Here is a 27,848-nt window from a genome sequence, read left to right on the forward strand (position 1 = left end):
CACTAGGACCTCTTCTTGCATCCTGTCAGGGTCTCAATCTTTCCTCTGTGATTCCATTTGTGCCTTCAAACAATCTACAATCTTTATACAACAGCAGGACTGATACTCTTTAAAATTTGGGTCAGATTATGTCCCTTTTCCATTCAAAACTCCCTGGTGTCTCCCAATGCACTTCAAATAGTACCCAACTCTTCCCATTAAATAAAAGATCCTGCCTGATCTGACTCCAGCTATATCTCTGACCTCCACACCTACTCTTTCCAGTCACACTGGCCTCCCTGCATGCTTCTGCCCCAGAGTTTTTGTTCTACTCTTTCCTCTGCCTGATAATCACAGGATTATTCTCATCTTAGAAAGGTCTTCCTATAGCTAATATTTTACCTACTACCCTACCTAAAATAGTTCCTGTACTTTCTATCTATTGACCTTCATTTATCTTTGTTTATGGTTGACATCTGACATATTTTTTGTTTAATATCCACTTGTCTATTTTATCCCCCTGTGAAATGTGTGTGTTTGAATTTAATTTGTTATGATTTCTCCTAATTTGGTCTTAAAAACTTTCTCTTGTGAGTGGCCCTAAGTCAGTATAGCCACTCTTTAGGGGACCCCTGTCTGGAGAAAGTAATGATCAAGTGTGTTTGTCAGTTGGAACACAATGAAGTGAAATCTGAAATCATGAAACAGAAGAAATGTATTACTCACAGATCCAGAGAGGTTAGGGATACTTATGCAAGGATGACAGAAAGCCCAAAGGTGGAATAATGCTCACCCAGAGGGTGAAAAGTAAGAAAGAGGGTACTATGCCTTTATCCTGGGCCATGGGCATTAATCCTAAAGCTTTCCCATGGGGGCTGTAGATGGGTTAGTTTAAAGGAAGCACTTAATTTGCATTTCCCTGATGATTAGTGATGTTAAACATGTTTTCATATATTTATTGTATGCCTTATTTTGAGAAATGTTTGTTAAGATTATTTGCCCATTTTTTCAGATTGTTTAATTATTATTTTTTTCTGTTGAGATATTTGCATTCATTGTATATTTTAGATATTAATCCCTTGTCAGATCAATAGTTTGCAAATATTTTCTACAATTCTGTAGGTTGCCTCTCCATTCTGTTGATTGTTTCCTGTGCTGTGCTGAAGCTCTTTATCTTGACATAATCCCGTTGGTTTATTTTTGCTTTTGTTGCCTGTGCTTTTGAGGTCTTATTTATAAATCTTTTTCAAGACAAATATCTCAAAGTATTTCTCCTGTTTTCTTCTAGTAGTTGAAAAGTTTCATGTCCTATATTTAGGCCTTTAATATACTTTTAGTTGATTTTTGCATCAGAGAAATGTAAATTAAAACGACAATGAGGTATCAACTCACTCCAGTTAAAACGGTTATTATCAAAAGAACAAAAAAGAAATAACAAGTGCTATGAAAAAAGAGCTCTTATATACTGGTAGTATACAAGTATATATTAAAGCCACTTTATAAGTATATAAGTATATATTAAAGCCACTTTAAGTCATGGAAGTTCATCAAAAACTACATATAGAAGTATCCTACGGCCCAGCAATCTCATCACTGGGTATTTATCCAAAGGAAAGGAATCAGTATATTGAAGAAACATCTGCATCACCATGTTTATTGCAGCAGCATTCACAGTAGGCAAGATACGGCATCAACTCAAGTGCTCAATAACAGATGAAGGGATTTGAAAAAAAAAATATGGTACATATATACAATGGAATACTATTCAGCCATATACAAGAATAAAATTATGTCATTCATGGCAGCATGGATGAAACTGAACGACACTAATTTAAGTGAAATAAGCCAGGAACAGCAAGTTAAACACTGCATTTTGTCACTCATACCTAGAAGCTAAAAGAAAGCAGTTGATCTCATGGAAGTAAAAAGTAGACGAGAGGATACTATACTAGAGGCCTAGATGGGTAGGGGAAAGAGGGGAGGGAGAAAGATTTGTTAAAGGATACAAAATTATAGCTAAATAGGAAAAATAAGTTCTAGTATTCTATAGAAATATAGATAAATAATATATACAAATAATATATAGCTTCAAATAGCTCAAAGGAGGATATTGAATGTTTCAAACACAAATAAATCATAAATGATGAATGTGATAATTATGAATATAAACATCTTGAGATAATGAATATAGAAATTACACTGATTTAACTGCTACACATAAATAAATAAAATAAAATAAACACTTGAGAAGGGAAAAGTTACTTGTATGACTCTCATGTTGACCATTAGATTTTATCATGGTCAACAGCTGTGAGTGTGTTCAGATTTGGTCAGTGGGATGAGAAACAAGTGAGCTATATCATATAGGGAGGGGAAATTTTAAGCCAAAGGTGATGGGGTACAACTGGGTTTAAAATAACTTATATCAAACCTTAACATGAACGCTGAGTCAGCAGATATATTAAAGAAACTTATGACAGTATGGTTCATGGCTAAAAAAACTACTTATATTGTCTTAATCTGTATCTTCTGTTGGTATGAAATATGTACTTAAAAAACATTATGAATAAATAAATAAGTGAATAAACAGAGAAAGTAAAATAGGGAAAAAAGATGAAAATGAAAAAATAAAAACCCAAAGAATAAAATTATAAGTATCTAGATGGCTGTCAAAGAATGATACTTCCCACTTATAAACAATATATCTTTTCCTCAATGAATAATACACTGAAGAATCGGCCTCCTTGCACGTTGATCAATAGAGACTTTGGCTTTGATTATGTCTGTTGGACTGTGTAAAGAAGACAAGAACTCTGAGATTCCTAAATGCAGAGTAGCCAATACTAACTTATGCTTATCAATTTTCAAAGATGAGAACTGAATATGGATATGGATTACAAGAAAATAAGGAAAAATGAGAATTTTTAAGATTTAAAGTGGCAGTCAGTGGAATACTGATTTTTTCTATATAATATTAAATTGGATTATAAGGCAAAATGTAATAAACTTCCAAAACTTCTGACAGGTATGAGTGATTTCAGTGTCAGATGCTTGCAGATAATAGCAAAGGTCGTAAAGTGATCACTGAATTTTTTTAAAAAAAATCTCAGTTTGTAAAACATTTATTTTTAAAAAAACCTCCTTCTTTCCTCTGCCAGCAGAGTTTTAAGTTGACTTTTCTCTTTTGACATTATTATATTTACCACCCATATGGTGATTGCATGTTTGACTGCTTCATCCGTCAATTTGAAGTCAAGGGTACTGAAGTAAGAAATCGTGTGTAATGCTCACTGTGTACTCCCAGGCACCAAAATAGTACTACATTTATAGTATTATTCATGGTATATATTATATATATATATATTCATGGTTGTTCTGTGGATGTATTAGAAACACTATGGGTCAAAGTAATTTGGTGCACTTTTTTCCAAAGCAATCTCTTAAAATTATTAACATTCAACATGATCAAAATGATTCCTGGTGTTCCATAGCAGTTGAGCTGGGTATTAGTAATGACATAAAGAACGCACATGAACAGCAGGGTAAGGGTCAGCTTCAGTGGCTTTTCTGTTGCTGATATCTGGATCCCTAACTGCTTAAATTGATCAGGATAATGAGTAATAAACCACTATAAGTGCTAATGATTCTACTCAGATAAGGTTGGGACACTGATTATTCTGATCCATTTCACAGATAACAGACTAAAATAGAAATTTCAGAGCAGACTTATTTAAGTCAAAGGAGATACAATATTAGTAATATCAGTGAATGAGAGAGGTATTGAGCATCTATTCTGAGCTCAGCATGTCTCTAGGTGATATAAGAAATATAATATTATTTGGCATGATACCTGCTTCAAAAAATGGTTTGGTGGCTGAGAAAAAAAGATATTAATAATAGAAAGAGTAATTAGCATTTACTGAATACCTAAATGAGAATTCTACATTCGTATGTCTTTTAATCCCTGAAGGAACCCTACCAGGTAAATATTAATATTATTCTCTTTTGAAAGATAGATAAAATAGAGGTTCATAGAATTTAAGTGCTTCCCATAGTAACATAACTTATAGCCAATAAAAGCAAGACTCAGTTGCTTCTAATTCCAGAGTTCTTACTTTGAACCCCTATGTCATATTGCTTCTCTAGAGAGTAATAGATTTACTGCATCTTGCAATGTACTTATAGTTTTTTATCCTGGAGACAATCATAAGTTTCCATTCATTTTTAACCCACCTCACATAGTTGTAATGATACGACTAAATAAAGTAATTTACAGAAGTGTCCTAACACAGAGATATTCATTAAAAAATATTAGTCCCATTTAACTGTTCCTTCAAGAAGCTTAAAATTTTGTTAATTATGATAGATTCATAATATTGTGGCAGAAAAATGAAACAAAGCAGCAGTCACTGGTGTGAGAGAAGGTCAATATTCACTAGACAATCTAGGAAAAGGTGAGACTCACTGCAGATTACAAAGGATGAGAAGGGGTTGCATAAATGAAAGAAGGACAGAGGAGTCAGGTAAAAGAATAGTCCACAGAAGAGAAGTCTGGAAATCATGACCCTACTTAACAATGACTGAAATTGTACTGGATTTTCATTTTTCTTCTAGTATATCCATATTTGAAATATTTACCTTCAAATCATTTAGATATGCATTCATTTGCACCTACAATTGTGTCACATACACAAAATAAATTACCCTGACATTGAACTAAAAACTGTAAGGATAAATAAGGTTACAGATGCCAATTCTTTTCTTATTCATTTACTTTTACTATGTAGTAGGATACTGTCTTATTTTTAAGCTCCTTACAGTGTTTACATTATACAGTAAAGTGTCAAAGCCCATTTCAAACCATGGATTCATCAAATGATCATTATTAATTATTAGCAATGCTATTTATAGTTTTACTAATGACAATCTTTGGAATCACAATTATTTTCCTATATAGAAAACTATATGACCCTAGAATTTATATTGATATGGAAAGATGTGGTAACAGAATAGTAAAATGGCATTCATTTTTTAATCTTTTAATTTTCTTCTACAAGTAGATACCATCCTTTCATTTGCTCTTTGAATGTTGTCTTTTGGCAACACTTGCACCATGAGAGGCATAGATCTTTGCACAACTCTATTTTTAATGTGTTGGTGGCCATATGTACAGATACAGACAGAAAAAAAGAGCAGATATGATAATGGAGTAAAGGAAGAGAATGACTGGGTCAGGAAACATACTAGGAAAAAGATTCCCAGAGGGAAGCCAGGTGAAGGAGAAGAACCTCAGTGAAAGGTTCTTAAAGATCATGCCTCAGCAAGGAACTGAACAGAAACAATATTGAAAAATACAACCTCCTCAACTGAACAATTTTTTTGAATTGGTTATAGTATCTATGAATGATATATACTGACATGACATAAAAAATGCATTTGCACTATTGTCAGCCTAGTCATTTCTTAGAATACTTCGTTTTATTATAATAAGACCACTGAATTTATTTTCTGAGAGTTTAATCAGAACATTAGCCCATATATTTTAATAGAAAAACAATAATAAAATTAATAAATGTACACTTGTATTGATCAAGAAAAAGAGAAAATGCTAATATCAATAATCAAAGCAGTAAAAACATTATAGAAAGTAACCATTTTGTTAAGGCATATTAAGAAAAAATTACAACAGTAAATTCAACGACTTAGATGAAGTTGAAAAAATTATTGGCAGAAACAACCAAAAACTGATGCAAGATTAAATACAAAATGTGAAAAGTCAATGTACATTGAAATTGACTGAATTTTAATATTATAAATCCTTCTGCAAATAAAATTCTAAAAACAGATACTTTCACTAGTAAATTTAAATGTCTTATAAAGAAATTATACCAATTACTCAAAATATGCCTGTCTTTTGGAAAACAGATGAAGAAAACTGCCTGTTTATTTGAGACCAACATCACTATAATACCAAAATATGAAAAAGACATTAAAAAAATAAAATTTTAGAGCTCATGAATATATGCTGTAAAAATCTTATACAAAAACATTAGTAAACTAGACTCAGCAAAATATTAAAAAGGATATATTTGAGTTAACTGTGGAAAATATGAATGAATCTAATTTTGTCATATTAACAAAATAAAGGAAAATTAGCGATGATTCAATTAACAGATGGAGTAATATCATTTGGCAACATCTATTTATGATAAAAACACTCAGAAAACCATGTATAAAATGGAGCCACTTCATTCTGATATGAAAAAATGCAGCTAATAGTATATTTACTGATTAAACACTACGAATAAGAAAAAGACAGTTTCTACTCCTCATACTACCTTATGCTACTGCTCAACATCGTATCATTTTAATAAAGAATGAAAAGCAAATGAAAGCATAAAGACTGGAGGAAAATGGAAAATGTTTTCATTCGTAGATGACATCATATTTATATAGAAACAATAAAAATGATGACAAAATACTATAATTAATAAGTGAATTTAGCTTAGTGGGAAATTGAACTTGCATCCCCAGTTGTAATGAGGAGCTTCTTTGACCTTCCTGCTGAAATAGTGTCAACGGAGGCCTAGGAGAGAGTCAGGAATTTAAGCTCAGCAATAAAGAAACCACACCCCTCAGTGCCACTGGAAACCCAATGGGGAGCAATAATGAGACACTAAAACCAATTCAGGCAGAGAGGTATGACTGGAGATCTAGTTGAGAACCCAGATTTCTATACCTACCCAACAGTAATGAGGAGCACACACAGGTGGAATTGAGAATCTGAATATCAACTCCCAGGAAAGAAATGGCAATTCCCTCCCCTTGCTTCGGTGGTGAAACAGAAGTTTTAAATTACATTCAGAGTCTCATAACGTAAGATCCAAAATATCCAGGTTTCAATCTAAAGGCATTCATCAGGCCATGAAACAAGAAGGTATAAAACTGAATGAAACAGACACTTAATAGTTACCAAGGCAAAGATAACAGAGATGTTAGAATTATTTGACAAGGATATTAAAGCAACTATCCTTTAAAAAATGCTTCAAAAATCAAATATGAACAAGTATAAAATAAAATGTAAAACACTCAGAAACAAAAAACATAAATAATAAAATCAGAATTTCAGAACTAAAAAATACAGTAATCAAAATAAACTTAATGCATGGGCTACACAGCAAAAGGGTACGGGGGAAAAAATCAATAAATAGGAAGATAGAACAATAACAATTACCTATCTGGACAAAAGAAAAAAAATAGACATTAAAAATGAACCGAGTTTCAGGGTCTTTGGGTACTACAATGAAAGATGTAATATTTGTGTCATTAGAGTCCTAAGAAAAGAAGAGCAAAATGGCAGGATTAAAAAAATACTTAAATAATGATTGAAAACTTCACAAATTTGGCAAAAGACATAATGCAAATGCTTAAAAACACCAATTACAGAAAACATTTGGCAGATTCAATTAAAAACATAATCCAATTAAAAATTGTGTGTTTCTACAAGACTCAGCTCAAATAATAAGAGCTAGTTATGACAAACCCATAGTCAATGTCATAGTGAATGGGCAAAAGCTGGAAGCGTTCCCTTTGAAAACCGGCACAAGACAAGGATGCCCTCTCTCACCACTCCTATTCATCACAGTATTGGAAGTTCTGGCCAGGGCAATCAGGCAAGAGAAAGAAATAAAGGGTATTCAAATAGGAAGAGAAGAAGTCAAATTGTCTCTGTTTGCAGACTACATGACTGTATATTTAGAAAATTACAACATCTCAATCCAAAATCTCCTTACAGTGATAAACAGCTTCAGCAAAGTCTCAGGATACGAAATCAACGTAGAAAAAAATCACAAGCATTCCTATACACCAATAATAGACAAGTAGAAAGCCAAATCATGAGTCAGCTCCCATTCACAATTGCTACAAAGAAAATAAAATACCTAGGAATACAATTTATAAGGGACATGAAGGACCTCTTCAAGGGAAAATACAAACCACTGCTCAACAAAATAAGAGAGGACACAAACAAATGTAAAAACATTCCATGCTCACGGATAGGAAGAATCAATATCATGAAAATGGCCATATTATGCAAAGTTATCTATAGATCCAATGCTATTCCCACCCAGCTACCTTTAAATTTCTTCACAAAACTAGAAAAAAAATACTTTAAATTTTATATGGAACCAAAAAAGAGCCTGCATAGCCAAGACAATCCTAAGCAAAAAGAACAAAGCCGGAGACATCATGCTACCTGACTGTAAACAACACTACAAGGCTACAGTAATCAAAACCACATAGTACTGACTTATACCAAAACAGATATACAGGCCAACAGAACAAAACAGAGGCCTCAGAAATAACACCATACATCTACAACCATCTGATCTTATGCAAACCTGACAAAAAAACAAGGAATGAGGAAAGGATTCCCTATTTAATAAATGGTGTTGGAAAAACTGGCTAGCTATACACAGAAAACTGAAACTAGAACCCTTCCTTACACTTTACACAAAAATTAACTCAAGGCAGATTAAAAACTTAAATGTAAAACATAAAGTTATAAAAACCCTAGAAGAAAACCTAGGTAATACCATTCAGGACATAGGTATGGGCAAAGACTTCATGATTAAAACACCGAAAGCAATGGCAACAAAAGCCAAAATTGACAAGTGGGTTCTAATTAAACTAAACTAAACAGCTTCTGCACAGCAGAAAAAAAAAAAATCATCAGAGTGAACAGGCAACCTACAGAGTGGGAGAAAAATGTTGCAATCTATCCATGTGACAAAAGTCTAATATCCAGAATCTATAAGATACTTAAACAAATTTACCAGAAAAAAGCATACAACCTCATCAAAAAGCAGCCAAATGATATGAACATACATTTTTCAAAAGAAGAGATTAATGCAGCCAACAAACATGTAAAAAAGCTCATCATAACTGGTCATTAGAGAAATGCAAATCAAAACCACAATAAAATACCATCTCACACCAGTTAGAACAGTGATCATTAAAAAGTCAGGAAACAAAAGATGCTGGAGAGAATGTGAAGAAATAGGAATACTTTCACTGTTGGTGGCAGTGTAAATTAGTTCAACCATTGTAGAAGACAGTGTGGAGATTCCTCAGAGATCTAGAACTAGAAATACCATTTGACCCAGCAATCCCATTACTGGGTATATACCCAAAGGATTATTAATCATTCTACTATAAAGACACATGCACACACAAGTTTATTGCAGCACTATTTACAGTAGCAAAGACTTGGAACCAACACAAATGCCCATCAATGATAGACTGGATAAAGAAAATGTGGCACATATACACCATGGAATGCTATGTAGCCCTAAAAATAATGAGTTAGTGTCCTTTGTAGGGAATGGATGAAGCTGGAAACCGTCACCCTCAGCAAACTAACAAGATACAGAAAACCAAGCACTGCATGTTCTCACTCATAAGTGGGACCTGAACAATGAGAACACATGGACACAGGGATGGGAACATCACACAGGGGGCCTGTCGGGGGTTCAGCAGAAAGGGGAGGGAGAACATTAGGACAAACACCTAATACATGAGAAGCCTAAAACCTAGATGATGGGTTGATAGGTGCAGCAAACCACCATGGTACATGTATACCTACGTAGCAAACCTGCACATTCTGCACATGTATCCCAGAACTTAAAGTAAATTTAAAAAAAAAAGAAAAAGGAAAAAGGAAATGAAAATATACAGTTAATACAGTACTGGAACAAATATAGATACTATAACACATGCATGATAAAATAGAAAAAGTCTTCAATCAATAATCTAAGCTCCCAATTCAAGAACCCTAAGAAAGTCAAAATAATCTTAAAGCAAGTAAAAGCAATGAGATAATAAATATAAAAGCAATGAACTTAAAAACAAAACAGTAAAGCAAATCTGAAACAAAAAGCTAATTCTTTGGCAAGATAATAAAATTGGCAAACCTATAACAAGACTGACAAAGGAAAGAAAAAGACAAAAATTAGCACTATCAGTAATGAAACAGAAGATATCACTACAGGCTCCATAGACTGCGAAAAGATAAGAACACTACCAACACATACATCTGACAACTTAGAATAATAGACTGATTCTTTAACACTTCTAGAAGTCACTTAAATCATAATTAATAATTTAAATAGCCCTGCAACAATTAAGAAAATTTAGGCTGAGGTGGGCAGATCATGAGGTCAAGAGATCAAGACCATCCTAGACAACATGGTAAAACCCTGTCTCTACTAAAAATACAAAAGTTGGTGGGCCAGGTGGTGCACACCAGTAGTCCTAGCTGCTCAGGAGGCTGAGGCAGGAGAATCGCTTGAACCCAGGAGGTGGAGGTTGCAGTGAGCCAAGATCACACCACTACACTTCAGCCTGGCAGCACAGTGAGACTCTCTAAAGAAGAAAAAAAAAATTAAATCATAATGTAATTCACCTCAAAAAAAAAAAAAAGTATTGTCCTAGATGTTTTCACTGGAGGATTTTGTCAGATATTTAAATAATTAACACCAGTTCTACACAATGTCATCAAGAAAACATAAGAGTGGGAAAGACTTCTCAATTTGCTTCAAGAAGGTACTATCATCTTGAAATAAATAACAGTCAAATGTGATTCAAAAAAAATAAGCTACAGAACAATATTTTTACTAATATAAATGCAAAAATCCTTGATAAAATGTTAACAAATGCAAATCTACAATATATGAAAGAATTCCACTCCACAATCAAATAAATTTATTCAGAAGGGCCAGGCTGGTTCAATATTCAAAAATCAATCAGTATAATTCACCATACTATTGAAGAAATATACCTTTGTTTGCAGAAAACATGATTCTGCTTTTAGAACATCTCATGGTCTCAGCCAAAAATCTCCTTACACTGATAAACAACTTCAGCAAACTCATAAACAACTTCAGCAAACTCTCAGGATACAAAATTAATGTTAAAAAAAATGCACTAGCATTCATATACACAAACAAAAGCCAAGCCAAGAGCCTAATCAGGAATGTGGTCCCATTCACAATTGCCATACAAAGAATAAAATACCTAGGAATGCAGCTAACCAGGGAGGTGAAAGATATCTACAATGAGAATTACAAAATAGTGCTCAAAGCAATCGGACAAGATGGAAACCAATGAAAAAATATGCCATGTTCATGGGAAGAAAAAGAGTCAGTATCTTTAAATGGATATACAGCCCAAAGCAATTTACAGATTCAATACTATTTGTATGAAACTACCAGTGACATTCTTCACAGGCAGAACTAGAAAATACTATTTTAAATTCATATGGAACCAAAAAACAGCCTGAATAGCCCAAGCAATATTCAGCAAAAAGAACAAATCTGAAGGCATCATATTTTCTGACTTCAAATTATACTGCAGGGCTATTGTAATCAAAACAGCATGGTACCAGTATAAAAACAAACTCACAGACCAACATAACAGAATGCATAGCACAGAAATAATGACACACACCTATGAGCATCAGAGTTTCAACAATGCTGACCAAAACAAACAATGGGAAAATAATTTCCTATTCAATAAATGGTGCTGGGATTACTAACTGGCTAGCCATGTTCAGAAGATTCAACCTGACCATTTTTTACACCATACACAAAAAATAACTCAAGATGGATTAAATACTTTTATATTAAAATGATAAAAACCCTTCAAGACAACCTAGGTAATACCTCTCTGAACATAGAAATGGGCAAAGATTTCATGAGGAAGATGTCAAAAGCAATTGCAACAAAAGCAAAAATTGACAATTCTAATCTAATTGAACTTAAGAGCTTGTGCACAGCAAAAGAAACTATCAACAGAGTAAACAGATACCTAAAGAATGGGAGGAAATGTTTAAAAACTATGCATCTGGTAAAGGACTAATATCTAGCATCTATAAGGAAGTTAAACAAATGTACAAAAAAAATTAAAAAGTGGGCAAAGGACATAAACAGACAGTTTTCAAAAGAAGACATACAAATGGCTAAAAAGTACATGAAAAAAATTATCTGCCGGGCGCAGTGGCTCACAACTGTAATCTCAGCACTTTGGGAGGACGAGGCAGGCAGATCACATGGTCAGGAGTTCGAGACCAGCCTGGCCAATATGGTGAAACCCCGTTATCTACTAAAACTACAAAAAAAATTAGCAGGGTGTGGGGTGGGTGCCTGTACTCCCAGCTACTTGGGAGGCTGAGGCAGGAGAATTGCTTGAACCCAGGAGGTGAAGGTTGCAGTGAGCAGAGACTGTGCCACTGCACTCCAGCCTGAGCGATAGAGCGAGAATTGATCAAAAAATAAAATAAAATAAATAAATAAATAAATAAATCTCAATATCACTAATCATTAGGGAAATGCAAATTAAAATCACAATGAGATACCATTTATTGCCAGTCAGAATAATCATTATTAAAAGGTCAAAAAATAGCAGATGCTGGGGGTGGAGGTTGTAGAGAAAAGGGAATGCTTATACACTCTTGGTGGGAGCGAAAATTAGTTCAGTCATTCTGGATAGCAGTGTAGTGATTTCTCAAAGAGCTAAAAGCCAGAACTACATTTGATGCAGCAATCCCATTACTGAATCTATACCAAGGGAAATGGAAATCATTCTATCATCAATATACATGCACTTGCATGTTCATCACAGAACTATTCACAATAGCGAAGACATGATATCAACCTAAATACCCATCAATGACAAATTGGATAAAGAAAATATGGTACATATATACCACAGAGTACTACTAGGCAGCCATAAAAAAGAAGATGATGTATTTTGTGGGAACATGGATGAAGCTGGAGGCCATTAATCTTAGCAAACTAATGCAGGTACAGAAAACCAAATGACACATTTTCTTATGTATAAGTGGCAGCGAGATGATGAGAACTCATTGATACAAAGGAAGAAACAACAGACACTGGGGTCTAGGTGAGGGTGGAGGATGGGAGAGAGGAAGAGTAGAAAAAATAATTAATGGGTACTAGGCTTAGTATTTGGGTGAGAAAGTAATCTGTACAACAAACTCCCGTGACACCTGTTTACCTACATAACAAACCTGCACATGCACCCCTGGACCTAAAACCTAAAATAACATATATAAAAATAATAATATATTATATATAATGTTATATAATATATATATATTCCACTACATTAACAGCCAAACAATAAAAGTTACACAAACAGATCAATCTGCAGATAAAGCACTTGATACAATATAGTATTAATTTATAATAAAAATAGGAATGGATAACGACCTCAACTTCATAAAAGAATCTATTATAAAATCTGCAGTTAACATTATACCTCATGATGAAAACCTGAATATTATCCTCCTAAAATTTAAAATATGACAAGTATGTTTGCTCTCATTACTTTTATTCAACACAATGCCAGTAGTTCTAGCCAGTAGAAAAAAAGGCATGGAAATTAGGTAAAAGGCATAGAGATCAGAAAGGAAGAAATAAAACTGTCTTTCTTTGTAGATGATATAATTTTCTATGTAGAAAATCCCATAGAATCTACAAAAAGAAAAAGATGCAAATACAAATCTCAGAACAATAAATGAGTTTAACAAAGTTGCAGAATACAAGATCATGCAAAAATCAATTGTATTTTTGTCTAGTAGCATGTGAAAACTGAAATTAAAAATAATAGCAATTATAGTTGCTCAAAAAATGACGTTAGGTGCAAATCTAACAAACCATGTAGGACTTGTCTGCTGAAAACTACTAACTTAAAATGTATACAAATCAAATATTTAAATAACTAAAGACAGACTATATTCATGGATTAGAAGATTCTGCACAGTAAAATGTCAATTCTCCCCAATCTGACACACAAGCTTAACACAATTTCTATCAAAATCTCAGAAAGATAATTTTTATAGCTACAGTCAAGATTACTCTTAAATTGCTTAAGGATGTCTGAGAAGTTATAATAGCTATAATGATTTTTACATAGAAGAATAAGCTGGGGGGCAACAGCTAAAGTTATCTATCTACACTAATTAAGATTGTATGCTTTTAGTATTGGACTAAACACACAGATCAATGAAACAGAATAAAAATCTGAAAATAGACAACATAAATATTCTCAACTGATTTTTGACAAAATTCAAAAGTATTCCAATACAAAAAAAAGTGTTATAACAATTAGACATAGACAGACAAAAAGAAACAAATAAAGAAAGAGAGAGAGATAAAAAAAGAAAAGAGAAAAGAAAAGAATAAAAGAAAGGAAGGAAGGAAGGAAGGAAGGAAAAAAAACCACCTCAATCTAGATCTCACACCTTATAAAAAAATTAATAAAAATTAAATAAATCACAGATTTGAATGTAAATGCAAAACTATAAAACTTTTAGAAAAACTAGGAATAAATCTTCAGAATATAGGGCTAAGCAAAAAGTTCTCAGTCTGACACCAAAAACATGATCCATAAAAGGAAACCATTGATAAACTGTATTCTACCATTTAAAAAAAATTTTTTGATCTGTTCAAAATTATTCAGAGAATAAAAGACTAAATTGCAGACTGGGATAAGTAAATTGTAGACTGGGATTTAACTGTCCTTCAGAAAAGAAAAAATGTAATGGCTAATTTTGTGTCAACTTAACTGGGCCACAGGGTGCCCAGATATTTGATTAAATATTTTTCTGAGTATGTCTGTGAGGGTGTTTAGTAAGGAGGTTAATATTAAAATTGGTAGACTGAGTAAAGCAGATTTTCCTCCCTAATGACCTAATTCAATGAGTTGGAGGCCTAAATAGAAAAAAAGCTTTTTCTTCCCCTGAGTAAGAGATAATTCCTTTTGTCTGACTGCTTTCCTACAGGGACATCCATTTTTTGTTTGTTTTCTTCTTCCTGCATTCACACTTAACTGAAACATCAGCTCTTTCTTGGTCCTGCACCCATCAGCCTTCAGACTGGAACTGTATCATTGATTCTCCTGGATCTCAGCTTACCAATTTACTTTGCAGATCTTAGTATATGAAAACTTCCATAATTATATGACCCCTTTCCTTATAATAAACCTCTGTATAAAGATAAATAGATATGTAGATAGATAGATGATAGATAGATAGATAGATAGATAGATAGATAGATGACATAAATATCTCTCAAAACTCAACATTAAAAAATCAAAATAAAAAATATATGGGCACATCACAAAAATATTCATATAGCAAGGAAGCACATGAAAAGACATCCAACATTATTCTTGATTAAGGAAATGCAAATTAAAACACAAAGAGATATCACTATACACATATTAAAATAGCTAAAATTTAAAAATAATGACACTAAATGCTGGTTACAATGCTGAGAAACAAGATCAGCCAAACACTGCAAGTGGGAAGATCAAATGGTATAGACACTCTGAAAAGTAATTTGGCTATTTAAGAAATTAAACTTGTAACTCAAAGAATCTAAACCTACAACTACCATATGACCAAGCAATCACTAATGAGCATTTATAGGAGATAAATACAAACATATTCACATTGAAATCTGTATAAATACACACAACAAAATGGATGAAGTAGCCATTCTCAAAGGTTGAGTATAATTTCATTTATATAAAATTATCAAAATCACCAATTAGAGAAACACAGAATTAATTACTGGCTGACAAGTTTAGGGACATGGGGATTAAAGTATAAGGAAAGGGGAATGCTTATAAAATGGGAACATAAAAGATCTCAGTGGTGTTATAAATTTTCTGAATCTTGACTACATCAATGTTAATATCTTGGTTGTGATACTGTACTATAGTTTTGCAGAATGTTACTATCATGGAAAGCAAGGCAAAATGTACACAGAATTTTAATTCTTACAATTGCATGTGAATATACAATTATCTTTAAAAAACAATAATTAAAAGAAAGGCATTTTAATCTCTAACTCACCCAAAAAAAGGAAAGTCACTTCAAGGTGGATTATATACCTAAATGTGAAAAGTAAAGCCATAAAGCCTGTATTAGTCCATTCTTGCATTGATACAAAAAATACCTGAGACTACATAATTTATAAAGAAAAGAGGTTTAATTGACTCTTGGTTCCACAGGTTGTACAAGAAGCATAGCAGCATCTGCTTCTGGGAAGGCCTCAGGAAGTTTTTATTCATGGCAGAAGGCAAAGTGGGATCAGGCATCTTACATGGCAGGAGTAGGACCAAGAGAGAGATGGGGAGGGAGGTACCACACACTTTTAAACAACAAGATCACAGAAGAATTCACTATGGTGATGAAAGCAACAAGGGGATATGGGGTTAAACCATGAGAAATTGCACCCATGATTCAGTAACCTCCCACAAGGCCCCACTTCTAGCATTGAGGATTACATTTCAACATGAGATTTGGGTGGAGACACAGATGCAAATCATATTCTTTCACCCCTAGGCCTTCCCAAATTTCATGTCTTTCTTATATTGCAAAATACAATTAGGCTTTCCCAACAGTTCCCCAGTCTCAACTCATGCCAGCATTAACTCAAACATCTACAGTCCAAAGTCTCATTAGGGAATTTTACCTATGAGACCCTTCTACCTATGAGCCTGTAAAATAAAAAATAAGTTAGCTACTTCCAAGATACAAGAGGGGTGTAGGCACTGGGTAAATATTCCCATGACAAAATTAAGAAATCAGTCAAAATAAAGAGGCTACAGATTCCATGCAACTTCAAAACACAGCAGGGAAGTCATTAAATCTTAAAGCCTTAAAATAATCTTTTTTTGACTCTATATCTCACACTCAGGACACGCTGATGCAACAGTTGGGCCTCAAAACCTTGGGCACCTCAGCACCTATGGCTTTGCATGATTCAGCCCTGTAGCTGCTCTCATAGACTGGCATTGAGGGCCTACAGCTTTTTTAGGCTGAGGGTGCAAGCTGCCAGTGCATCTACAATTCTGGGATCTAAAGACTGTGGCCTTCTTCTCACAGCTCTATTAGGGCTTCATTAGGCAGTGCCCAAGGGAGGACTCTGTGTGGGGGGCTCCAGCTCCGCATTTCTCCTCCACACTGCCCTAGTAGAGGTTCCCTGTGAGGCTCCACCCCTGCAGCAGACTTCTGCCTGGACAGACAGGCTTTTTGATACATCTTCTGAAATCTAGGAAGAGGCTCCCAAGCCTCAACTCTTGTACTCTGTGCACCCGCAGGCTTACCACCATGTAGAAGCTGCCAAGGCTATGGCTTGCATTCTCTGAAGTGGTATTCTAAGCTGGACCTTGGCCTCTTTGAGCATGGTTGGAGCTGGAGCAGCTGGGATGCAGGGAGCAGTGTCCAGAGACTATACAGGGCAGTGGGGCTCTGGGCATGGCACATGAAACTATTTAATTCTCCTAGGCTGTTGGGCCTGTGGTGGGAGAAGCTGCTACAAAGGAATCTGAAATGCCTTGGAGGTCTTTTCCCCATTGTGTTGACTATCAGGACTTGGCTCCTTTTTACTTACTCAAATTTCTGCAGCCTGTTTTAATTCCTCCCCCAGAAAATGGGCTTTCCTTTTCTGCCACATGGCCAAGCCACAAATTTCCCTAACTTTTATCCTCTGCTTCCTCCTTAAATAAAAGTTCCAGTTTCGGGTCTTTTGTTTGTTTGTTTGTTTTTGTTTTTGTTTTTTTTTTTTTTGGTTTTTTTTGCTCATGCAGGTTTTTAGAATAAGCCAGTCCACATCTTGAACACTTTGCTGCTTAGAAATTTCTTCTGACAGATACCCTAAATCATCACTCTCAAGCTCAAAGTTCCACAGACCCCAGGGCAGGGGCACAATCCAAACAAGCTCTTTGCCAAGGTATAACAAAAATGACCTTTGCTCTAGTTCCCAGTAAGTTCCTCATCTCTGTCTGAGACCTCATCAATCTGGACTTCATTGTCCATATCCCTATCGGCATTTTGGTCACAACCATTAAACCAGTCTATAGGACTTTCCTTCATCTTCCTGTCTTCTGAACTCTCAATACTCTTCAACCATCTGCCTGTTACTCAGTTCCAAAGTTGCTTCCACATTTTCAGGTATCTTTATAGCAACACCTCACCCTTAGTACCTATTTTCTGTACTAGTCCATTCTCAAACGTTGCTATAAAGAATACCTGAGACTGGGTAATTTACAAAGAAAAGAGGTCTAGTTGGTTCACGGTTCCACAGACTGTACAGGAAGCATGGTAACATCTGCTTCTGGGGATGCCTCAGGGAGCTTTTACTCATGTCAGAAGGCAAAGCAGGAGCAGGCATCTTATATAGCAGGAGCAGGACCAAGGCTGGTGAGGTAAATGCCATACACTTTAAAACAACCAAATATCATGAGAACTCATTTTCACGAAAAGAGCACCAAGGAGGGATGGTGTTAAGCCATGAAAAACTACCCTCATGATCTGGTCATCTCCCATCAGGCCTCATCTCCAGCATTGGTGATGACATTTCAACATGACATTTGGGTGGGGACACAGATCCAAACTATATCAAAGACTCTTGAAGATTAGTTACTAAAATATGTTTTCCATGTATCAACTTTTAATCCATGTTGAACCAATATACAAACAGCCTAAACAAGCAACATCATTTTAAAAATCACCTACCACACTGCAGTTTAAAAGTTTAATAATTAACAATGTAGAATGTAATTTTAGTATACTTTTCTACCTAGACATACATATATACATTCATATACAATAATAATAACAAATTGCATTTACATTTTATTTTCACCTTTATGGTTTCAAGTGGTTTTGGCTTGGGTCTGAAGTTTTCAAACCCTACAAGTTCATAGGAAATCAAAGAATCACTGCCAGAACGCTCAGAGCTTGAAAATTAAACTAAGCTGTGTTTAAATCCTCGCTCTAAAATTTAACAGCTGAGTAATATTGCAAAAGTCAATTAAATCACTGTGTTTTGGTTTTTCATCTGTAAATTGGGGAAAATAATTCTTACCTCACATAACTCTTGTGCAGATTAAATGAGATGGTAATTATATGTTTTATATACTACATAGTATAAATTATGGATGAAAAGTAAGTATTAATTCATTTTGATTCTCTCTGCCAATACTTTTTGTGCTCTTTGATAAATTAACAAATTATTTGCTTTAGCTTCTCACTTGTAAATTATAATAAACAACTAATGTACTAGATATGGTTTTCCTAAGAACTTGTAAATAAAAAAATTAAAAGTCATGAGTATATGTCTTATCTGAAAAAATATAGAAAATCAAGAAATAAAGCAATTCTGGACATACTAAGATTTATGTAAAATTTTATCAGGGATCTAGTAATTGTCAAGATTAATTTAATAGGTAAATTCAGCAGCCAGAATAGTCTAGGACCTTAACTGGATGTGAAAGCTCTGAGTGATCAAGGTAAGAGGTATATACAACCTAAACTAAAAAGAGAGTTGATGTATCCTACCATCCCTGAAATACTTGCCATCCAAATCTATACCACAATCTTCAATTAAAATTGCTGATTTACATTTTCATTTTCTTTTACCTACTCTTACTCTTTTTAGTACAATTCCAAAAAGTATAAAGTGACCTCTTAAAAATTCCAATAAATTCCAGTGACGTCTCATGCTAAATAAAATAGAATGCTAATTAAAATAAAATTCCAGGCTTCTTACCAAAACCTCCTAGGTTCCATATCTTCTGCCCTTGCCTGTCTCTTCAAACTTTATGTGTTACCGCTGTTCCTTATTTATTGTGCTCACAGCCTTCCCATTGTTATATTTAACGCACTGAATGGTTGTATTTGATGTTGATTTATATAGATTATGGTTCCATTTTTACTGCTGTATTCCCAGCTCCTCAAGCAGCTCCTAACTTCCTTTTTTTGTTTTTTTTAAATTAAATGTGCAGAACATGCAGGTTTGTTACATAGGTATACATGTGCCATGGTGGTTTGCTGCACCCATCGACCCATCATCTACATTAGGTATTTTTCCTAATGCTCTCCCTCCCGTAGGCCCCCATCCCCCGACAGGCCCCAGTCTGTGATGTTCCCCTCCCTGTGTCCATGTGCTCTCATTGTTCAACTTCCACTTACGAGTGAGAACATGCAGTGTTTGGTTTTCTGTTCTTGTGATAGTTTGCTGAGAATGATGGTTTCCAATGTCATCCATGTCCCTGAAAAGGACATGAACTCATCCTTTTTTATGGTTGCATAGTATTCCACGGTGTCTAGTGCCACATTTACTTTATCCAGTCTATCATTAATGGTCATTTGGGTTGGTTCCAAGTCTTTGCTATTGTGAATAGTGCCACAATAAACATACGTGTGCATGTGTCTATAACAGAATGATTTATAATCCTTTGGGTATATGCCAAGTAATGGGATTGCTGGGTCAAATGGTATTTCTAGTTCTAGATCCTTGTGGAATCGCCTCACTGTCTTCCACAATGGTTGAACTAATTTACACTCCCATCAACAATGTGAAAGCATTCCTATTTCTCCACAACCTCTCCAGCATCTGTTGCTTCCTGACTTTTTAATGATCACCATTCTAACTGGTGTGAGATGGTATCTCATTGTGGTTTGGTTTGCGTTTCCCTAATGACCATATTGACCAGCCACATTTAAATTGCTTAATAGTCACATATCATTAGTTTCTACCATACTGAAGAGCACAAATTCAGAACATAAAAATAACTAATACAAATCACTCAATCTAATCTTAAAAAATGTGCAAACACTCTGAAAAGGGGATATGAAAATTAACAACATAAAATTTAAACCATAATATAGTATAATGGCACATTCACACAAATGGCAATAAAAAACTACAAAAATAACAGTTTTCAGTAAAGCTGTGAGGCAACTGGAACTTTCATACTGGAATACTGTATGGCAGAATCTTAAAGCTGAATGTACAAATTACCTATTATGAAACATGTCTACTCCTAAAGAAACGACTAATGTGAGATGCAAAAAATATCAGTATGAAAAAAATGGTACTCATATTTATAATTTATAATTTTCCCAGACTGGAAGCAACATATATGCCCATTAACTGTGGAATGGTAAAATAAGCCATGATATATTCATCTAAATGCTACACAGCAGTGAAAAATAAACAAGCTGCTACTAAACACACTAGCACAATGTTGACTGAAAGAAACCAGTCAAAGGGCACTTATTTTTTGTTTCATTTTACAGAAATCTCCAAAGTAGGCAAAGCAAATGTATTTTGCTATAAATCAGAAGAGTAGCTCCACTTAAATGGGGGTAATGATTTGAAAAGGTCATGAAGGAGATTTCTCAGTAGCAGCAGTTTTCTATTTCTTGAACCACTTGATTACATAGGTTTATTTACTTGGTAAAACATCATAAAGTTACGCATGTATGATTTGTGTACACTTTTATATTTATGCTTTCAGCAAAATTTGCTTAATACATTTAGAATTTCCTTTTATGTGACTTTAATCAGTTTCTACAATGGCTTCTCTTCTGATTTCCAGTGGGACAGTTTTTCAAGTCATTCAGTCCAGTGCTGCTGGGACGTACTGCACTGACCTGCAATGAAGACTGTCAATGCTCATTTAAAAGCAACAAAGAAGATAATGGCTAAGCAAAAGCAAAATTGTCGAGACCTTATTATTGCAATAAAATATGCTACGAATTATGCACTGAATTTCCCAGACTGCATTATTGAAATGTTTGCTAATTTTCAAGACAATTTACCAGAAACTGCTGAAGAGGAACTTAATGAAACTGTGACTGAAGTTATATTTAAAATAATCCAATGCACTTCTCAAAGGAAGATTACTCCCCAGCTGGCAAACAGCTTTGATGGTACCTGATACTAAGAGAACTCTCAAAACCTAACTTCGATTTATTCTAACACTGACTTGCTGGAAAAGCATCTCACAGACCTCAACAACTTTAAAGGAACTTAAAACGTTAGATTGTGGGCAGGAAAAAGAGCAGGCACACATTTTGTCAGAGAATTGGAAGTGAATTTTCTTAAGGAAAAAACAATAATCAGTTTTCAAACTCATATTGTAAATTATAATCATTGTATTATACTCTTGTATTCCAGTGTAATCATAATGCTCTCATACTCCAATTATGACACATTGCTATTTCAATGGTGCATTGCTTAACATCGAGCAATTACAATCATGCATTCCTTTATCCATCCACTCATCATTTATTGATGCTTCCTGATATACAAATGCATGCTACATTCTAGGGTGTATATCACTATATATGTATGTACAAATGCACACAGTTATTAGGTTGGTGCAAAGTAACCGCTGTTTTTGCCATTAAAAGTATGACAAAAAAAGTAATTTCTAACCTATCGTTTGGCACTTTATGTCAACAATAAACACATTAAAATTATTTTTAAACACCGGGCATTCCTTACATTCACAATGAAATGGAAATATGTTTACTGTCAACATCAAATTTACCTATTTAAAAGTGCTTCTTTTCCACAAACATGGTTAGTATAACAGTTTGACCAACCTACTTATTGACCTTATAATTTGTGATAAACTAATGCTAAACACATGAGTTATAGTAGGATTTTCTACATGAGTAATGATGTTGCTGCAAATAGTTTTATTTCTTTCTTTTCAATCTGTATGCCATTTCCTTCTTTTGTTCTTGCCTTCTTATACTAGCTAAATTTCCAGTGCAATACTGAATTAAAGTGGTTATAATGGATACCTTTACTTGTTATCTATGTTAGGAAAAAAGTATTTAGACTTTCAACTATTAAGTCTGATGTTAAATACAATTTTCATAATGGCCTTTTTTCAGGTTGATGATATCTCCTATTTCTAGTTTCTGGAGAGTTTTTATTGTTAATGGATGTTAACTTTTTTCAAATGCTTTTCCTGTATACTGAGATGATCACGTGTTTGATTTTTTTTTTTTTAGTTTGTTGATTTGTGGAAGTCTATTGATTTGTAAATGTTGAACCACCGTATATTCCAGTCATGCAACCAACAGGGTCGTGATATATTGTCATTTTTACACACTATCAAGATTAATTTCATTATGCAGTGTTAAGGCTATTTGTGTCTACTTTATGAGGGATATTGGCTTGCAGTTTGCTTGCAATGGTTTGGTCTAGTTTTGGTTTACAGAATCTGCAAAAAAACAACTATAACAAATGGGTTTAGCACTGGTTTATCATAAAATATAAAGTTGGATAAGTAGATTTCTCAAATTGTTATCATACCACCTAAATCACCTCATTGACTTTATTGAAACATCTACTTTCCTTCACTGTAAAATTTGTGTAGAATGGAAATTACTATTTCCTTAAATGTGTCATAAAATTCACTGATGAGTCCATTTAGGCTGGAAGTGGTTTTCTATTTCTTTCTTTAGTGAGAAGGTATCTTTAAATGCAATCCATTTAGTAGACAGGACTTATTAAATTATCTACATCTCTCAAGTTTGGTAGATGTGTGTTTCAAGAAATTTGTCCAGTTCATCCAAATTATCAAATTTATTGGCATAAAATATTTTATAATCTGACCTTATCATCTTATAATGTATGTAGGATACATTACAATTTCCCCTGTATCATTGCTGACATTAATAATTTGTGTCTTCTCTTTTTTTCCTTGATCAAACTAGAGGTTTGTAATTTTATTTTTATTATGTTTTCATTTTTTTGTGGGTATGTAGTACGTGTATATTTTTATGGGGTACATGAATATTTTGGTATAGCCATGTAATGCATAATAATCACATGGAAAATTGGGTATTCATCCTCTCAAGCATTTATCATTTGTGTTAAAACAATCCAATTACACTCTTTTAGTTATTTGAAAATGTACAGTTATATTATTGTTGACTATAGTTCCCCCTGTTGTGCTATCAAATACTAGGTCTTATTCATTCTTCCTATTTTTCTTTTTTTTATTATTATTATTATTTTATACTTTTTATTTATATGGCATTTTACAGCTTACAAAGGATTTTCTTTTTTTTTTTATTATACTTTAAGTTCTAGGGTACATGTGCATGACGTTTATATCATGTATAACTCCCCAAAGCAATCCCTCCCTCCTACCCCCTCCCCATGATAGGCCCCAGTGTGTGATGTTCCCCTTCCCGAGTCCAAGTGATCTCATTGTTCAGTTCCCACCTATGAGTGAGAACATGCGATGTTTGGTTTTCTCTTCTTGTGATAGTTTGCTAAGAATGATGGTTTCCAGCTGCATCCATGTCCCTACAAAGGATGCAAACTCATCCTTTTTTATGGCTGCATAGTATTCCATGGTGTATATGTGCCACATTTTCTTAATCCAGTCTGTCACAGATGGACATTTGGGTTGATTCCAAGTCTTTGCTATTGTGAATAGTGCCGCAATAAACATACGTGTGCATGTGTCTTTGTAGTAGAGTAATTTATAATCCTTTGGGTATATACCCAGTAGTGGGATGGCTGGGTCATATGGTACATCTAGTTCTAGATCCTTGAGGAATCGCCATACTGTTTTCCATAATGGTTGAAGTAGTTTACAATCCCACCAACAGTGTAAAAGTGTTCCTATTTCTCCACATCCTCTCCAACACCTGTTGTTTCCTGACTTCTTAATGATTGCCATTCTAACTGGTGTGAGATGGTATCTCATTGTGGTTTTGATTTGCATTTCTCTGATGGCGAGTGATGATGAGCATTTTTTCATGTGTCTGTTGGCTGTATGAATGTCTTCCTTTGAGAAATGTCTGTTCATATCCTTTCCCCACTTTTTGATGGGGTTGTTTGTTTTTTTCTTGTATATTTGTTTGAGTTCTTTGTAGATTCTGGATATTAGCCCTTTGTCAGATGAGTAGGTTGCAAAAATTTTCTCCCATTCTGTAGGTTGTCTGTTCACTCTGATGGTAGTTTCTTTAGCTGTGCAAAAGCTCTTTAGTTTAATTAGATCCCATGTGTCAATTTTTGCTTTTGCTGCCGTTGCTTTTGGTGTTTTAGACATGAAGTCCTTGCCCATGCCTATGTCCTGAATGGTACTACCTAGATTTTCTTCTAGGGTTTTTATGGTATTAGGTCTAACATTTAAGTCTCTAATCCATCTTGAATTAATTTTCGTATAAGGGGTAAGGAAAGGATCCAGTTTCAGCTTTCTACTTATGGCTAGCCAATTTTCCCAGCACCATTTATTAAATAGGGAATCCTTTCCCCATTTCTTGTTTCTCTCAGGTTTGTCAAAGATCAGATGGCTGTAGATGTGTGGTATTATTTCTGAGGACTCTGTTCTGTTCCATTGGTCTATATCTCTGTTGTGGTACCAGTACCATGCTGTTTTGGTTACTGTAGCCTTGTAGTATAGTTTGAAGTCAGGTAGCGTGACGCCTCCAGCTTTGTCCTTTTGACTTAGGATTGTCTTGGCAATGCGGGCTCTTTTTTGGTTCCATATGAACTTTAAAGCCGTTTTTTCCAATTCTGTGAAGAAAGTCATTGGTAGCTTGATGGGGATGGCATTGAATCTATAAATTACCTTGGGCAGTATGGCCATTTTCACAATATTGATTCTTCCTATCCATGAGCATGGTATGTTCTTCCATTTGTTTGTGTCCTCTTTGATTTCACTGAGCAGTGGTTTGTAGTTCTCCTTGAAGAGGTCCTTTACATCCCTTGTAAGCTGGATTCCTAGGTATTTTATTCTCTTTGAAGCAATTGTGAATGGAAATTCATTCCTGATTTGGCTCTCTGCTTGTCTGTTACTGGTGTATAAGAATGCTTGGGATTTTTGCACATTGATTTTGTATCCTGAGACTTTGCTGAAGTTGCTTATCAGCTTAAGGAGATTTTGGGCTGAGACAATGGGGTTTTCTAAATATACAATCATGTCATCTGCAAAAAGGGACAATTTGACTTCTTCTTTTCCTAACTGGATATCCTTGATTTCTTTCTCTTGCCTGATTGCCCTAGCCATATCGTCCAACACTATGTCCAACACTATGTTGAATAGGAGTGGTGAGAGAGGGCATCCCTGTCTTGTGCCAGTTTTCAAAGGGAATTTTTCCAGTTTTTGCCCATTCAGTATGATATTAGCTGTGGGTTTGTCATAAATAGCTCTTATTATTTTGAGGTACGTTCCATCAATACCGAATTTATTGAGCGTTTTTAGCATGAAGGGCTGTTGAATTTTGTCAAAAGCCTTTTCTGCATTTATTGAGATAATCATGTGGTTCTTGTCTTTGGTTCTGTTTATATGCTGGATTACGTTTATTGATTTGCGAATGTTGAACCAGCCTTGCATCCCAGGGATGAAGCCCACTTGATCATGGTGGATAAGCTTTTTGATGTGCTGCTGAATCCTGTTTGCCAGTATTTTATTGAGGATTTTTGCATCGATGTTCATAAGGGATATTGGTCTAAAATTTTCTTTTCTTGTTGTGTCTCTGCCAGGCTTTGGTATCAGCATGATGTTGGCCTCATAAAATGAGTTAGGGAGGATTCCCTCTTTTTCTATTGATTGGAATAGTTTCAGAAGGAATGGTGGCCAGGCGCGGTGGCTCAAGCCTGTAATCCCAGCACTTTGGGACGCCGAGACGGGCGGATCACGAGGTCAGGAGATCGAGACCATCCTGGCTAACACGGTGAAACCCTGTCTCTACTAAAAAATACAAAAAACTAGCCGGGCGAGGTGGCGGGCGCCTGTAGTCCCAACTACTCCGGAGGCTGAGGCAGGAGAATGGTGTAAACCCGGGAGGCAGAGCTTGCAGTGAGCTGAGATCCGGCCACTGCACTCCACCCCGGGCGAGAGCGAGACTCCGTCTCAAAAAAAAAAAAAAAAAAAAAAAAAGAAGGAATGGTACCAGCTCCTCCTTGTACCTCTGGTAGAATTCAGCTGTGAATCCATCTGGTCCTGGACTTTTTTTGGTGGGCAGGCTATTAATTGTTGCCTCAATTTCAGAGCCTGCTATTGGTCTATTCAGGGATTCAACTTCTTCCTGGTTTATTCTTGGAAGAGCGTAAGTGTCCAGGAAATTATCCATTTCTTCTAGATTTTCTAGTTGATTTGCGTAGAGGCATTTATAGTATTCTCTGATGGTTGTTTGTATTTCTGTGGGTCGGTGGTGATATCCCCTTTATCATTTTTTATTGCGTCTATTTGATTCTTCTCTCTTTTCTTCTTTATTAGTCTTGCTAGCGGTCTGTCAATTTTGTTGATCTTTTCAAAAAACCAACTCCTGGATTCATTGATTTTTTGGAGGGTTTTTTGTGTCTCTATCTCCTTCAGTTCTGCTCTGATCTTAGTTATTTCTTGCCTTCTGCTAGCTTTTGAATGTGTTTGCTCTTGCCTCTCTAGTTCTTTTAATTGTGATGTTAGAGTGTCAATTTTAGATCTTTCCTGCTTTCTCTTGTGGGCATTTAGTGCTATAAATTTCCCTCTACACACTGCTTTCAATGTGTCCCAGAGATTCTGGTATGTTGTATCTTTGTTCTCATTGGTTTCAAAGAACATCTTTATTTCTGCTTTCATTTCGTTATGTACCCAGTAGTCATTCAGGAGCAGGTTGTTCAGTTTCCATGTAGTTGAGCGGTTTGGATTGAGTTTCTTAGTCCTGAGTTCTAGTTTGATTGCACTGTGGTCTGAGAGACAGTTTGTTATAATTTCTGTTCTTGTACATTTGCTCAGGAGTGCTTTACTTCCAAATATGTGGTCAATTTTGGAATAAGTGCGATGTGGTGCTGAGAAGAATGTATATTCTGTTGATTTGGGGTGCAGAGTTCTATAGATGTCTATTAGGTCCGCTTGGTGCAGAGATGAGTTCAATTCCTGGATATCCTTGTTAACGTTCTGTCTCGTTGATCTGTCTAATGTTGACAGTGGACTGTTGAAGTCTCCCATTATTATTGTATGGGAGTCTAAGT

The sequence above is a fragment of the Trachypithecus francoisi genome, unplaced genomic scaffold, assembly GCF_009764315.1.
Source record: "Trachypithecus francoisi isolate TF-2019V2 unplaced genomic scaffold, Tfra_2.0 Lachesis_group7, whole genome shotgun sequence".
Taxonomy (NCBI): domain Eukaryota; kingdom Metazoa; phylum Chordata; class Mammalia; order Primates; family Cercopithecidae; genus Trachypithecus; species Trachypithecus francoisi.